At 39.0% G+C, this 14,988-nt stretch overlaps 1 protein-coding gene across 2 annotated transcripts in view; it reads left to right on the top strand.

Annotated features, from left to right (window-relative positions):
• LOC131721838 (phosphatidylinositol 3-kinase regulatory subunit gamma-like) overlaps window positions 1-4,102 on the top strand; it is a 57,001-nt gene extending 52,899 nt beyond the window's left edge. For both annotated transcript variants that reach the window (XM_059014863.1, XM_059014864.1), the window contains one exon: window positions 1-4,102. This exon is cut by the window's left edge and continues 4,684 nt beyond it. The gene's annotated coding sequence lies outside the window, so the exon portion shown is untranslated.
• Window positions 4,103-14,988: the final 10,886 nt, after the last annotated feature.

A 14,988-nucleotide genomic window follows, 5' to 3' on the forward strand; every position in this document is an offset into this window, starting at 1 on the left:
AATAAACAAAAGATTCTGTCTTGGAATTTTGAAGGCAATTTTTTTAGTTTTTAGTCAGTGTTAGTTCATATAAGCAACAGCCAAGAAAAAGCACATTACTTCAACAGGAGTGCACACTTTAACACAGCTGCATAAAACAATGGGTACAGAAACTTTGGGTACAATTTTAGCTTTGAATAGGTGAGAGAATATTTTTGGAAAATGGACACTGAAGTTGATAATGTTTTTTTTATATATAATTCAAATATTAAACTTTTTTTTCATTTACAGAGAATCTATCTAGAGACTAGCATGCACTGTTGGCGTTTCATAGCTAGATTCAATCATTTGTTTAACAGTGCTGGCATTTAGATTCATTGAAAATACCTCAATTTCTTCGAATTGTGTGTGAATTGAGGAAACAAGTATTTTCGCACAGAAACGAGCCCATGTTGAAGAACAGAGTTCATCCCAGTAGCTGTTGGTTTTAGAAGGTTTTTTTGTGACGGGTGCTCATGAACTCTTAGAGTAAGAGGTTTCATGTTGAATGTGTGCCCTGAAATAACGTTTGAATTACCGTGGTATGTTATCAATTCCTGTATGGAATTGTTTTTGTAGCATTTCTGTTATTTGTTTTGTATTCTGTAGTAAAAAGGGGCTTTTTCATTTGAATTTGTATTTTCTGTCATTAAGTACCAGGTACTTTACAGATAGACACTCAAAATATATCCCATGTTTTATTCATTCTTCAAGTGAGGACAGTAGCTTTCTTTAGCTAGATATACAGCACTGATTTAGATGACTAGTTATATGTTCAATATGTTACGTCCGTTTTAATTCTTTTTACCAGCATTGAAAGCTCCATGGAACACTATGTTTATGCCGAAGTCTCTGTGTGGTGGAGTCGGCTACAGCACAGTCCAAATGAGCTGCTGTGTAGCACGCGCAGAAACCAAGTCCAGTACAAACGGTACATGTAATATCTTCTCATTTACTTCCGTGCTTAAAGGTCAGACTTAAATGGTTTGAAACATTTCATATTCTGAAGCAATCTGAACTGGATTCAGTTGGAAACAAATTGGATGTGAGAGACAGAAGTTTGTTAATTTCGAAACTGCTTAGAATGTTCCCTTCATCCTTTAATTGGCACTGATGGTGCTGCCCTGCTCTAATTGGCCCTGGCGGTGCTGCCGGCTCTAATTGGCCCTGATGGTGCTGCTGGCTCTTTTTAATTGGCCCTGATGGTGCTGCCCTGCTCTAATTGGCCCTGATGGTGCTGCCCTGCTCTAATTGGCCCTGATGGTGCTGCCCTGCTCTAATTGGCCCTGATGGTGCTGCCCTGCTCTAATTGGCCCTGATGGTGCTGCCCTGCTCTAATTGGCTCTGGTGGTGCTGCCCTGCTCTAATTGGCCCTGATGGTGCTGCCCTGCTCTAATTGGCTCTGGTGGTGCTGCCGGCTCTTTCTATCTTGAAGGGAGAACTTCAGGAGATCTGTTTCTGAAGAGATGGCTTATAGAAACAAACTATATTTGTAGCATTGCCATTTTAAATATAACAAGTTATCATACCGCCTTTGAGTTTTTTCATAAGTATAATCACATCAAGATAATATTTAAATAGATTTTTATAGGTAGACAGATAAAAAAGACAGTTTGGTTGAGGAACAAAGAGAAAGACACATCTTTCAGTGCAAAATGATCCGTTTCCAAGTAGCTTTAAACTTCATTTTCTTTTTTTCTTCTTTTATTTTACTGTCCCCTTACCTGTTTAAGGTGTTTGTAGTCATTCTGGGTGCTTCTCGTTGAGGGTTTTTTAGTTTTATAAATGTGTTGGTTTCAGGAGCTACTCTTCCTGTCAGAATATATGCCACTGAAGCACGATCAGCCAAAGTGTCTTTATAGAAGTAAGAACCAGCGCCATCTAGTGACCGGACACTTTAGAAAAAGTTTTCTTCAGTTTTGTTGGCAATACACAGCAGACAGTGCTTCGTTATACAGACACCTGGCTGATCCAGCCTCCAACTAGAAAAGCTTCTGAACTCCTAATCAAAGCAACACAGCAGCACCAAACAATACGAAACACAGCCTGGGAAGGATTGCAAACAACGTGGAAGGGTAAGGGAACCGTAACAAATCACAAGATGGCATTTGACGTTACTCTGTTTTGGTCGGTAGAACACATTTAGACTTTGCACATCTATATTTGATTAGTTTAATTGCGTGCAACTTGGTTTCAGATTTAATGAGGTGTTTTCCTCTCCCCATGTGTTCCCTTCACGTGTTCCAATGAAGACCCATGCAAGCCGTGGACATCATTAGATGTGATCACCGTGTCCCTGCCTTTTAATATTTGCAGTATTACACAGAATCCCAGACGCTGGATGCATTTGAGTACAAATCTCTGCTTGTCTTATGACTGCCACGTTGTTAATGTCTAGTTTCAGCAAGGAGCAGTCCATACATTTGAAATGTGGGACATCAGGAGTGATTTCCTGGGATTGCTGTGTTAGCACTGTGTACTTTAACCCAACCCCTGGGATCTGAGAACCACCTGATATCTTAAACAACGGGGCCTGACCGCGGCTGGCTTTGTTTTTAAGTCATTTTTATTTTTTAGTTTTATTTTAAGTTGTTTTTTTTAATGTTTTACTTGTTTTTTTATTGTTTTTTTTTTTTATCCTGACGGATTTAATAAAATAAGCTAGCTTGAATATTTTCTACTTTTTAGATTTTGTGTACTTCAATTAACCAAATAGAAATGTTTCAAATGAACCTTAGATAATTTAGAAAGAAGCTCATCCTGTGGCTTTTTTTGTTTATTTCTTATTGTTTTGAATTAAAGTTCTGCTTTTTTGCAAATCCTGCTGCCTTCAGTAATGACACTGTTCAAGTGATGTGTTGAGGCTGATCATAAATACATGTTCCAAACGATCGCTTCAGTATGTGCACGGGCTTTTGTCTGGGGTGTCATCATAAACGTCTGTTCTTATACACAGGACTGTTCAGTGAAGACATAAGAAAGGAAAAGCCCACTTAAAGAGTTTTTTAGCTTTATAACACTTGTCTTATTGTAATGTTAGAAGTAGACCACCTCCTTTTCAATGTTTATTTTTAAGGGGCTCAAAAATTACTGTAATAAATCACCTTTTAGATTGTGTATTTAACTGGGGTTTAACATGATTTTAGATTTTCCTTCGCTTGTATGTCTCTGCCCCGGCTCTATTTGATCAGGTCAGAAGCAGAGGATACATTGAAAATGATCACATTAAGTAGGAAAACGCCTGCAACCCGGTGCACAATAGACTCAATAAAATAACTTCTCATAAAAATAAATGTTCCTCTGTAAGGTGATCTATTGCAGTTTTTGGGAGCCCCTGAAAAAAGACATAAAACCATTTTAGCCTCCTCAGCTTTACAATGAGCATTCCATAAAACCAAAGGAATACCGGATAATCCTGGCAAAGGCCACGCTGTAATAGGATTAGTAAAGACTTGGGTGCTCACTTTTTCAGCCCAAGGGAACAATTCTCCACTACAGGTGAAAACTGACTCAGTCATTGAATCTGTCATGTCAGAGGGGATTGGTGTTCTCAATATTGACTGCTGAGTGACAGGCAGTAGTGTTTAATAAGACCATATTAAAACCTGGTGGATGGATTTCTTCCTCTTTTTATAGTCCAGTATGCGGGAAGCATATGCAGATGAAGAGGTGTACAGTTTTACAGTCTGGTGGTCATGATTACAAAGGTTGAACAGAAAAGTCAGAAACACTTCATGCGTAATTTGAAAATGTCTAAACTGCTTGGCCCTGTACAATATGCAACGTATTCCAGTAGCTGATTTAAGGTTTGTAGAATTGTATTTAAAGTGGACACTAGGGGAGCCGTGTTCTGAGTTTGGCACGAGCTCTTCTGGTAAGGTGTACATGCCAGATGTATTTCTTTCAGTTTCTGTCTTTTGGTTTGTTGTCGGGTCCAGTGCTTCTGCTGTTACAGGTCTGTGCAGCTGAATCGGACGCAGTGTTTGTTTCAGACTGGTACTCTCTCTGTTTTCTATGGTACTTTTTTAAAAAAGAAAAAAAAAAACACCACAGCAATGGACAATAAATTGGACTTGAGGTTCAAGCAGTGGAGTTGTGTGTTTATTTCTCTTGGTCTTGTGCAATCTGTGATTTTAAATAGTTTCAAATGTCTGTTTTATTTTACTTTCCCTGTATCGTTTTGTGATGCTTTCAGTCCTTTTACTAAAGTGTCTTTTTAAAAGTCAGTGTTTCTCTGTGTTGAGTTCAGGAGTTGTTCTCTAGTTCCAGTTGCCTGTCATAGTTGGCTCCTAGTGCACAGCTGTGTATTGCCAGAAAAACAAACTTGGCACTAGAGGGCGCTGTCTTCTATAGACACGTTGTCTGAACTAGCCTGTGTTGCACATACATCTAGCAGGCAACTAAAGCTATGGCCAACAGTTTTGCATCCCCCTATAGAATTAACAGTTTGCTTCATAAAGTTGAATGAAACCTGCTGAATATGCTTTTGACCATAGTTGTTGAACCAAGGGGCAGCTCCTGAACTGAGGTGAAAGCAACACAGACTTGAACAAAAAAAACACAAAAAAAGTAATTTAAAGTTTCAACCACAAAGAACTATTGCAACACCATAAAATAGTAAGAATGTCTCTAACCGTCTCATATTATAAACAAAGTCCTTTGGTTACATAAACTTTTTAAACTCTCACTAAATCAGGCTTGTTCTTTCCATATTTCATGTGTCATTTGAAAATCGTCCACGTCAGAATTCTATGACTTCACATTTCATGGATGTCAGGCTTCAGAATCCTTTTTTGTTCGCCTAATAAACACAGCTCCAATAACGTGCAATTTCACTCCACTCGGAATCCTTGCATACGAGACTCTCGACTGCAGAGCTTGCTCTTCTCCGGACGCTCCTCTTTGAACCCTGCGGTTTGTGGTTCACGCCCAGCCCTTGCCTCTCCATTCAATTCCATGGGCTCAGATGCCAAGCCATAACACCCTGTCATTAAATACGACATGAGAACGTCCATGTACACTTTGAAATAGCCGGATATAAAGAGGACTATATGTTCAAGTTGACTGATTCATTGAAAAAGTGCCTGACTGTTTAGGCAGAACAGCAGTTTACGGAACAGGTTTAAATATGTATTAAATGTAATGTTTGGAGCACTGTAACTGACGTATATACATTAACTTACCAAATCATTCTGTAGGACAGGGATAAAGGTTCATTTTGGTGGGCTGTATTCATGCCAGTGAATAACAACATGGTATTACAGTATATACTGTGTTCATGTTTCTGTCTCAAACCCAGAGTAATTCCCTGGCTGTCACGGTTTCTCAGCATGGTTTTGGTGACAGCAAAGGCTCAGATGCCCTGTCCAGCTATTTGTCATAAGCCCATTGTGTGATAAGTTAAGGTATACTGTTATATACAATGACTGCTGCTTCCTGATACCTAATCACTTCATTGTGTTGTAGTTAAACCCTCTCCAATGACTGAGTGGCACGTGACCTGCCAGGGTGCATCCGTTTTTCTATAGTGGTGCATTTGAAATACGTGCATATCCTGAATCAACATAATATGTCAAAAAATGTTTACTTTAAATTCTTTTTTGTTTTTAAATCGTGTTTTATAAGCTACACATTTCAATGAAAATGTTCATATCTCTGGCCTAATAGTAAGAGCTACAGGCGATCTTGTGAAAACAAAAATGTATATATTCTTTTTTAAATATATTTTACTTCCCCCTTCAATAGAAGCTGTTTTTGGGGCGCTGTAGGAATGCTGGCCAGCTCAAAGTCTGTAGTGAAATGGTAACACCCTGTGAAAGGTTAAGTTTGGGCTCTAAAACCTGCTTTCTTTTGATATCATCCTTGTGATTTTTGTGAGTGTTTGAAACTCTAGAGATATTCCACTTACTGTATGAACTCAAGTTGGACCCTGGTCATGCAAGGCTTCTCTTTTTGTTTTATACTAAAAAAATGTCTCGCTGTGTGTGTGTTTGTTTTTTTTTCCTGGACGACAATTGAACATGCAAGTAACAAGCAGTATACCACATTTACACAAAATAAGATCTATATTGAAGGAGATGCTTATGCACAACTATAGACCTATTTGCTTAAAATCCTTCGTCTTCATGTTTAATAAGTGTCTCAGTAACATCTATCCCCTGCCCCAGCTGCAAATTCAAAGTCATCTACCTGTGTGATGAAAAAGGTGATGACAATGCCATATATCAACAGTATGTACAGAAGAGTGTAGTTTGATCAGAATAGATTAAGCCATTCTCTAGATATATGGAAAAATGTAAGTGTGATGTAAAGACAGACGGATGTACAAATATATCCTATATCCTCAATCATGCATAATAAACTGTGCTAATAAATGAATACCAAAGTTTCATGAGTGGTTCTACAGATGTATACAAAAATGTACGTGTGAACTACAGATGGCTAAGTGTATGGACAGACGTTCCCATATACCCTGAGAATCTGCTATACTCAATAACTTCAGCTAAATAACGTTAATGCCAAGCTTCATGGCAACTAGGTAAGTGGTTCTCATGATATTTTTAGAGTTTTGCATGTAAGTGATAAAAAAAACCCACATGAAGTGGGGTGTGGCAGCTATCTGCCCATGTGTATGACACTCTGTCTTGTCTTGTCTATCTGTCTGCCCGTCGGTCTGCCACACTTGTATATCTGGAGAGCTGCTTATCTGGTTGTCATGAAACTGGAAGAGGGCGTTCTCCTAGCACAGTTATGAAAGGGTATGTGACCGGGTAGCGTCTGCAAGGAGACTCCGAGACCAGGAAGCTGCAGTGCACATGCATTTATATTCTACAAATACACAAAACAACACTACCAAAAACAGCCCACCGCAGCGTTCCTTCACCATCACAATTCTGAGCCAACACCTGTGATGACGCTTTCTATACACCTGTGGCTGGAGCTTAATCATTTATTCAGTTCACGGCTCCAGAGACTGGGCATTGTGGAGGCTTCTGTCTGTAATTGTTACCATGTGTGCTCACGGGCCACAGTGATATACTTTATCATGTTACTGATAGCTCTATTATCTGTATAGTTTGGGTTCTGCCTTTATCATTTGTGTTCCTTATTTCATGAAAAAAATAAAGTATTGGGGTGGGGGGAGGTAAGTGAATCATTTTAATTCCACGACAATGCTTCCATTGTGTAGTTCCAATAGCTATTGGAATTTTCGGTGGTTTCCTTTGATAAGTTTCAGCTTCCCTAACACTTAGTGCTGCACGGTTTCCACACAGACACATCTCCCCGGATACACATATGTCAAGCGAATAGTACTGGCTGTTAACTACAGGGGATTATTTTGATTGGATACTTCTTTTTTTTATCTGTTTTGGCATTAGAATGATATTTTCTGATGTCATATTTTCTAAATGGATTGTACTCTCCCAAGCAAAGTAATACAGCACCATGGTAAAAGCACAGCAAAATGTAATAAAGCACAGATAAGTATGCTAAAGCATGACAAGGCTGGCATCCGGTAATGCAGTACTATTGCGTAGGTATGTCACACTGTACATGTTTCCATATATTCTGAAAAACGTCTATCTAATTGTGAAGAAGCTTGGTATTAACATTATTTAGCTTAAGTTATTGAGTATCACATTCTGAGGATATAGGGGATATCTGTCTGTCTTATACTGTAAAGCAAACCTTTTTAATATACTTCATCATAATGCTGGCACCTCTTTTGCTTATCCAGTGACATACAGGTCTTAAATACCATTTATTCAAAACCTATTCATTGCCGTGGTCATAAATGTTTTCATCATACTGAGCGCTAACATTCGTATCCTCCCTATTCGCCTCCCCCACCCCCCCTTTTCCAAATTTAGAATGTCTAATTATGTTCCCTCATCACAGCAGCGTCCCACACAGGTCAGGAGGACTGAGGGGTCAGTGGGCGTCCTCCGATCCCCAAGCCAGTCCCCAGGACACCCAGGAGCTCCACAGCGGTTTGAGCTGCCGGCCGCTGGAGGACGAAGGCCAGCCCTGCAGGAGTCTGCTTTGAGTTCGCTAGGGAGTTACACAGCTTCAGCTGCCGTACTGACAAAATGTCTCTCCATCACCTCTATTTGTTTTTCCATATATTCAAAGATGTCATTTTACACTATCCACAGTATTCCCCATACTAACCTAAGTGTAATAAAGCACAGGGAAAACATGGTAAAGCATAGGTAAGCATTGTAAAGCACAGAGAGGTGTGGTAAAGCATGATTGAAACATGGCAAACTATGGTAAATCCATAGTATAACCATGGGAAAAGCATTGGGAAACTATCAAACGCCTTGGAAATTCTTGTGGAAAACTTTTATAAGGATGGGCATTACTGGTGTATAATTGTTTTACATCAATGTGTTTGATATGCGATCGCCTGTACGTCTCTATAATACAAACAAACCGCTAACGCTAACATGACTCGTCTTGTTTGTGGTTTAATCTTGTGATGACCCTTGTGTAGTTACTTGCTGACATTGCAGTCCAGCGGCTAAACCACGCTGCTTCAACACAAGCAAACCTAGATTGTTCTGATATCTGCTACCACAGCAGTGTTAAAGAAATCTCTGTTTGCAAGCCATGCTTTTAGCCTGTGTTGTACTTCCTGGGTCATTGCACATGGAGAGTGACAGGACCCTGCCCCTGATAGAAACACAGTCAACGTTTGTCCAGTCTGCAGTATGTGTAAAAAGTATACTGGGGTAATCATGTAATGTATATCATTAATTTCTCATTCTTAATCTAAGTGTACACACTCCCATCAAATGCATACAAAACAGAAACAGTGTGTTATGTTGCTAGAATGTAAGTGGACCGTGTATGTAGAGAAATGAGGGGAGGGCACTGAGTTACAGTACTTCATCGATAGGTGGGATTAGGGGGTCACTTGCCCGCCCACTTTTTACAACATCAATGTGTTCAAGGGACAAAGCTGCAGTATCAATTTAATAACTCATTCCTTTATTATTATTATTATTATTATTATTATTTAAACTGCATTTTCCTGTGATACTCATCAAGATTTAAGCCTTATCATATCGTAAATAAAAAGTGGCTTAACCTATACTTCAGATTTGTATTTTATTTCAGTCGCATGAAGAAACATTAATACTGGTGTAGGGTCAGAAAGTGGTACCAAAGTTGACTAATGTAACGTCAGAAAATGGTACACTGTCAGTGCTGTGATTGAACAAGACAAACTGTAGTTCACCCACAAGATTGTATATGTTTACAATTGTAGAGAACCTAATTTCTTGCTAATCAGTTAGTCACATAAATTTGCTGAATTGTTGAAACAATTATAGTAAAAATAACTAAGTACCCCTTTCAGATGGGTGTTTCCTTGTTTTCTGAGCTAAAATCATTTGCACATGCCTGGTGTACCACTTTTTAACAGGTACCACAAAATAACACGATACTGGTCTCCCTAAGAAGTGATGTAAATCTGGGGTTCCAGACTGCAGGCTGCAAACTGTCCCAAGGTGGCTCTGAACAGGGTATAGCAACACATACACATATATGTGTGCATCAATGTAAAGGGTAGCTTTTTTATTAAATAAAGAACAAACAGATTACTGGGTTTTTCTTTTTACAGAGAATTTGTTTAACAATCCCCCCCCTTATGCAATGGACTCAACCACAAATACGATGTGTCATTATTAGGAAGCCTATCAGAACCATCATCATCATCAGAAAATAAATCTTGTTACTTTGACTACACACAGTTTAGTTAGTATTCGTTGGGGGTGATAAAGTAAAGTTTTGCTCAATTTCCTGATATTTCCTCTACACCCGTCCAGTGTTTAGAGGCCTTTACTCCCAAAGTGGTGTAATGATTGATTCAAAATACAGCAGTTTATATGTAGCTACTAATTAAATAGTGAGACACTGTTGATCAAGTAAAACAGTACTTGGCAGCAGCAGATGCTGATGGCTCTTCAAATTGGAAACAACAACTGAAAAATGTAGCGATCGCCAAAAATACGTTCACGTGTTTCAGTAGCTGTGAATTTGTTTGGCCACCCCACCCCACATTATCCCAGCAGCTGGAGTAGCAGACTGGGGTCAGTGTGCTGAAGGTGGCAGCGCTCTGAGCTCTGTGTAAGAGGGGTTCACTTTCAATTCGAAGATGACACTCAAAACAGGACTTCTGGGATATGCCTGCTTGTCAGGTATTTACTGAGCATTTTATATCAAAGCTGTTGATAGGCCCCTCGGTGGAGCGACGTCCTCCATGGAGGGGCCTATTGACAGCTTTGATATAAAATGCTCAGTAAATACCTGACAAGCAGGCATATCCCAGAAGTATTGTTTTGGCAGTCATCTTCTCTTTTAGGGAATTGTTTTGATTGATTTGTTTTTTTGGTACATGTTTGTGAATGTGATTGTATAGTTGTGTTAGAATTTCACGAGATGATATCAGGGATCTTTTTCCAGGGCCTCAAAATTTTATGAGGAAGAAATATATGGAATCTGATTTCCATGTCGATTACTTTATTAGTGCATAGTGTTGCTCTTTTACAATCTGTAATCAAAATAGGAATGGGTTCCCTGGTCAGTATTGATAGTGCAGCATGCATTTTATGGTCACAGTAAGAATATGCTTGTAATTTTATAAAAGGAGTCTTCAACCTAAATTCTCAAAGTGCCTACATGTTTTGTCAGATTTTGTACAATAGAAACAACATGGTGCACAATGCACTTGCACAATTATTAGAAAGAGTGCAAAGAAGAGCAACCAGAATTATCCCGGGTTTAAAAGACATGTCGTATGCAGACAGGCTAAAAGAATTGAATCTGTTCAGTCTTGAACATAGAAGACTATGCGGTGATCTGATTCAAGCATTCAAAATCCTAAAAGGTATAGACAATGTCGACCCAGGGGACTTTTTCAACCTGAAAAAAAGAAACAAGGACCAGGGGTCACAAATGGAGATTAGATAAAGGGGCATTCAAACAGAAAATAGGAGGCACTTTTTTTACACAGAGAATTGTGAGGGTCTGGAACCAACTCCCCAGTAATGTTGTTGAAGCTGACACCCTGGGATCATTCAAGAAGCTGCTTGATGAGATTCTGGGATCAATAAGCTACTAACAACCAAACGAGCAAGATGGGCTGAATGGCCTCCTCTCGTTTGTAAACTTTATGTTCTTAACATGGTGCTCCCAAAAAACCAACCAGATAAATAGCTTTGCAATAAAAAAAACTGCACTAATTACTACTACAAATACTGTTAAATGGAAGAGTTTGATATTTGTTCTTTTGAGGCACTTGCTTGCAAATTGAGATTGAACCAGTGCCTTGGATTATGTTTTTTTGCTTTTAAACCATGCACGATTTCAGTAATCTGAAATACTTCAACTGTGACACACTCGCATCTGCAAACTGATTCAAAACTGGAACTGCCAGTCCCTGGCTGTGGTGCATATGTTCCGCTTAACTTTCTCGGAACTTGATATTTTTGTCTTCATGCTGCGTGTTTTCTTCTCCTTCCTCTTTCTGTCTATGCTTACCATCATTCTCGACAACAAGCAAAGTACAAGGTGAAGAAACAATACATTCAAAATAAAAACTAGGGCACAACCTCTAACACAACAATTTAAGGAAACTTTTTTAGAAGAGCAAGTAAAAGGACAAAAGCACTTGCTGATACAAACCCCACAAAGTCGTGTTCAGTGGGGAAAAACAAGAGAAACCAAATTAAAAAACGGAACGCAAAACATCCACTAAACATGTTTATCTGTGAGTTTTAATATAATCCACCCTTTTGTTTTACCATTACTAACATCCCGTATGATGGTTTGGTGAGCAATATTGCACATAATGCACGGGTGTTGTCCAAGCACAAAGCAGAGCTCCCCTCATACATTATTTCAGCAGTTTCTGAATAAAAAAACTATAGAAATAAAAAAACATTTTATTCTACTTTTTTTATTATTATTTTTTATTCAAGAACATTGATGTCTACAGCATTTCAACATTGAAGTTTTACAGTAGCCAAAAATACAATGATTTGTATTTTACAACTTTCAAATATCACAATAAAAACATTCTCACTTACAATTATAGTTCTTCTTTTTTATAGTACATAGATTGGCTGTTTCTTTTTATTTTTTCCCAGTTCTGTTTGTTTTATTTTACACATTTAGACATTTAAGATAACTGTTCACTTGTGCAGTTCACAATCAATGTAAAAAACGGAAAGATTAGAGAGAGACAAGAGAGAAGACAGGACAGAACAGAGGAAAGTTAGTCACAGGAAGTCACAGTTGAGTCAGTTGGGATTTAGACTATAAAAGACTATTACATTAAGAAATAAAGGGGTGCCACACAGTAAAGATTTGTCAGTGGAGCCACGTGAAGTACATTTTATTTTCTCCAATTGCAAGTGCCGCATAACATCTCTCATCCAGTGTGCATGCGTGGGTGGGGCAGCCTGCCTCCAAATTAATAAGATCAATCTCCTAGCCAGCAGTATAGCAAAGGCAATAGAATCAGACTGTTTGGGCAATGCTATATTATTGGGTTGGATGCCAAGGACAGCAGTTAAAGGATTGAGATCAAGGGGTCTTTGTAGGACATGTGTGAGTGTCTGAAAAACAGAGATCCAAATGTTAATCAGCTTGGGACAAAACCAAAACATATGAATTCGAGAAGCTGAGGCCTGACTACACCTGTCACATGTCGGATCAATCATGGGATACATTTTTGAAAGTTTGGTTTTGGATAGGTGAAGGCAATGTAGCACTTAAAGGAATACATAAGGACCTTTTTATTTTATTGTGTTACATATTCACGTGTTGCTACAACTGTTTACGTAAGGTGTGTGTATTGTTTTCAATTTTTGTTACATTTTGACCTAAAGATGGCTTCACATGTAACCACATGGACCTCTCAGAACTATTTTTCCCATCATCCTCCTGCTCACTGGTAAATCAATCTCAGTTACATATGTGAGCAGGAGGTTATAATTGATGGCAAGATCCATTCAAGTTGAGACTCCAGAGCTTTGTCTAAGATTTTTGCATCCACATTTAAAAGGGAGATAGGACGATAAGAGGCTCAGTCAGGGGGGTATTTTTCTTCAAAATCAGGGATATAGATGCTTGATAGAAAGTTGGGGGAGAGACAGAGTTAAGAGTCAGGAAATACAGATTTCAGTAAAGGGAAAAGTTGGGGGCAGAATTTCTTCTAGTATTCTGTAGTAAACCCATCGGGACCCGGAGCTTTAGAACTTTGCATTGACCTAATTGCCTGAGTGAGTTCCTCAAGTGAGAGAGGCTCCTCCGGACATGCCTTAGAGTGAGAGTGAACTGATGGAATATCCAGGTTTTCAAAAAATGCATCTATTATAGAGGGATTTCCGGATGATTCAGAGGAATAAAGAGTAAAGTAGAAATGTTTTAACTCGTTGTCAATCTCCTGCTGGTCAATCGTTGTGGAACCTGAATGAGTGTGAATCTGTGTAATCAATCGCGACGCAGCTGAATGCCGAAGCTGATGAGCTAGAGCTCTACCAGCCTTGTCTCCATGTTCATAGGTCCTATGCCGAGATAATCTGACCCTGGATGTAACCCTTTAGTGCTTCCCTTAGAGTGGAATGGGACACATCGGGAGTGCTGTTAGTGTCTAAAAAAAACCTGATCTCGGAATTCATGAACTTAACAAAGTCCTGATTAGAAAGCAAAGCGTTGTTAAAATGCCAGGGACGAGGCATGTCTTAGTTGGGAAAAGCAAGTTCAAGTACTAGAGGAGCATGATCAGATATTACTACACTATCATAAGTACTGTCGAGGTGGGAAAAAGAAAGCGCCACGGGTCAACAACCTTAAATGTATCGAGGAAAGAGTGGATGGATGGCTAGGGCCGACTTGGAAAGGATATCGGGTTTATTGGAAGAACGGTCTAAAGTTGGGTGTAGGACACAGTTAAATTCCCCACCCAAAATTAAATGATGGGAATTTAAATTGGGTAAGGATGAAAGGAAATGATTAATAAACTGACTGTCATCCCAGTTAGGGGCATAAACATCAGCAAGGATGACTGGTACATTGTGAAGCTTGCCAGTGACTATAACATACCAGCATTGGGGGTCTGATTGCACCTGAGAAGATATAAAGGGGACAGTTTTGTGTACCAGAATTGCAGCGCCTCTGGACTTGGTGTGATAATTGGAATGAAATCACTGCCCCACCCAAACCCTAAGCAAGCGAGAGTGATCTAGTGTAAATGTGACAGAATCTTACTGTGCTTTACTGGATGATTGAGTCATTCCAGCTAGTATTGTTAAGAGTACTGTCACAGTATTCTTATTAGGTGCCATTGTAGCTTTGGAGAGGACATGAGTAATAATCTATACTATAAAGATAATTCTGTTTTAATACCGGATTATATAACCAAACGAACCCTGTGTGACTCAAACATACGATAGAGAAAAGAGACAGAAATAGAAAGAGGCAAGCGACAGACCCACCCTACCCTAGCATTTCCCCAAACGAAATGCTGACAAACCTGCAAAAGCTTTAGATAAAGCATGTAGTGCATTACACAGGGCACTAGTTCAGAGTATATGCCACTATTCTTATAGCTCCAAAAGCATCAATAATATAAGTAAACCTTAAATGTAAAACAGTGACAATACTAAGTAGTAGTGATAACAATAATAATGACAACAACATTACTGCTACCAATCATGCAAAATTACCTACATGGTAACAGTATCCTGGTTTTAGGAAAGTGAGATTGTGTCTAACTAACTTGCTTGATTTTTTTGAGGATGCAACATCGACAATGGATAATTGCAAAGCATACAACATGGTTTATTTAGATTTCCAAAAAGCTGATTAGCTGCATTTCAACAAGGGCATAGTAAGAGGTAAGGAAATGCTGATGCACTGCTAATGATAAATGTATCATGTGCCATCTCCTGACATGGG

Source organism: Acipenser ruthenus, chromosome 49, assembly GCF_902713425.1.
Source record: "Acipenser ruthenus chromosome 49, fAciRut3.2 maternal haplotype, whole genome shotgun sequence".
NCBI lineage: Eukaryota > Metazoa > Chordata > Actinopteri > Acipenseriformes > Acipenseridae > Acipenser > Acipenser ruthenus.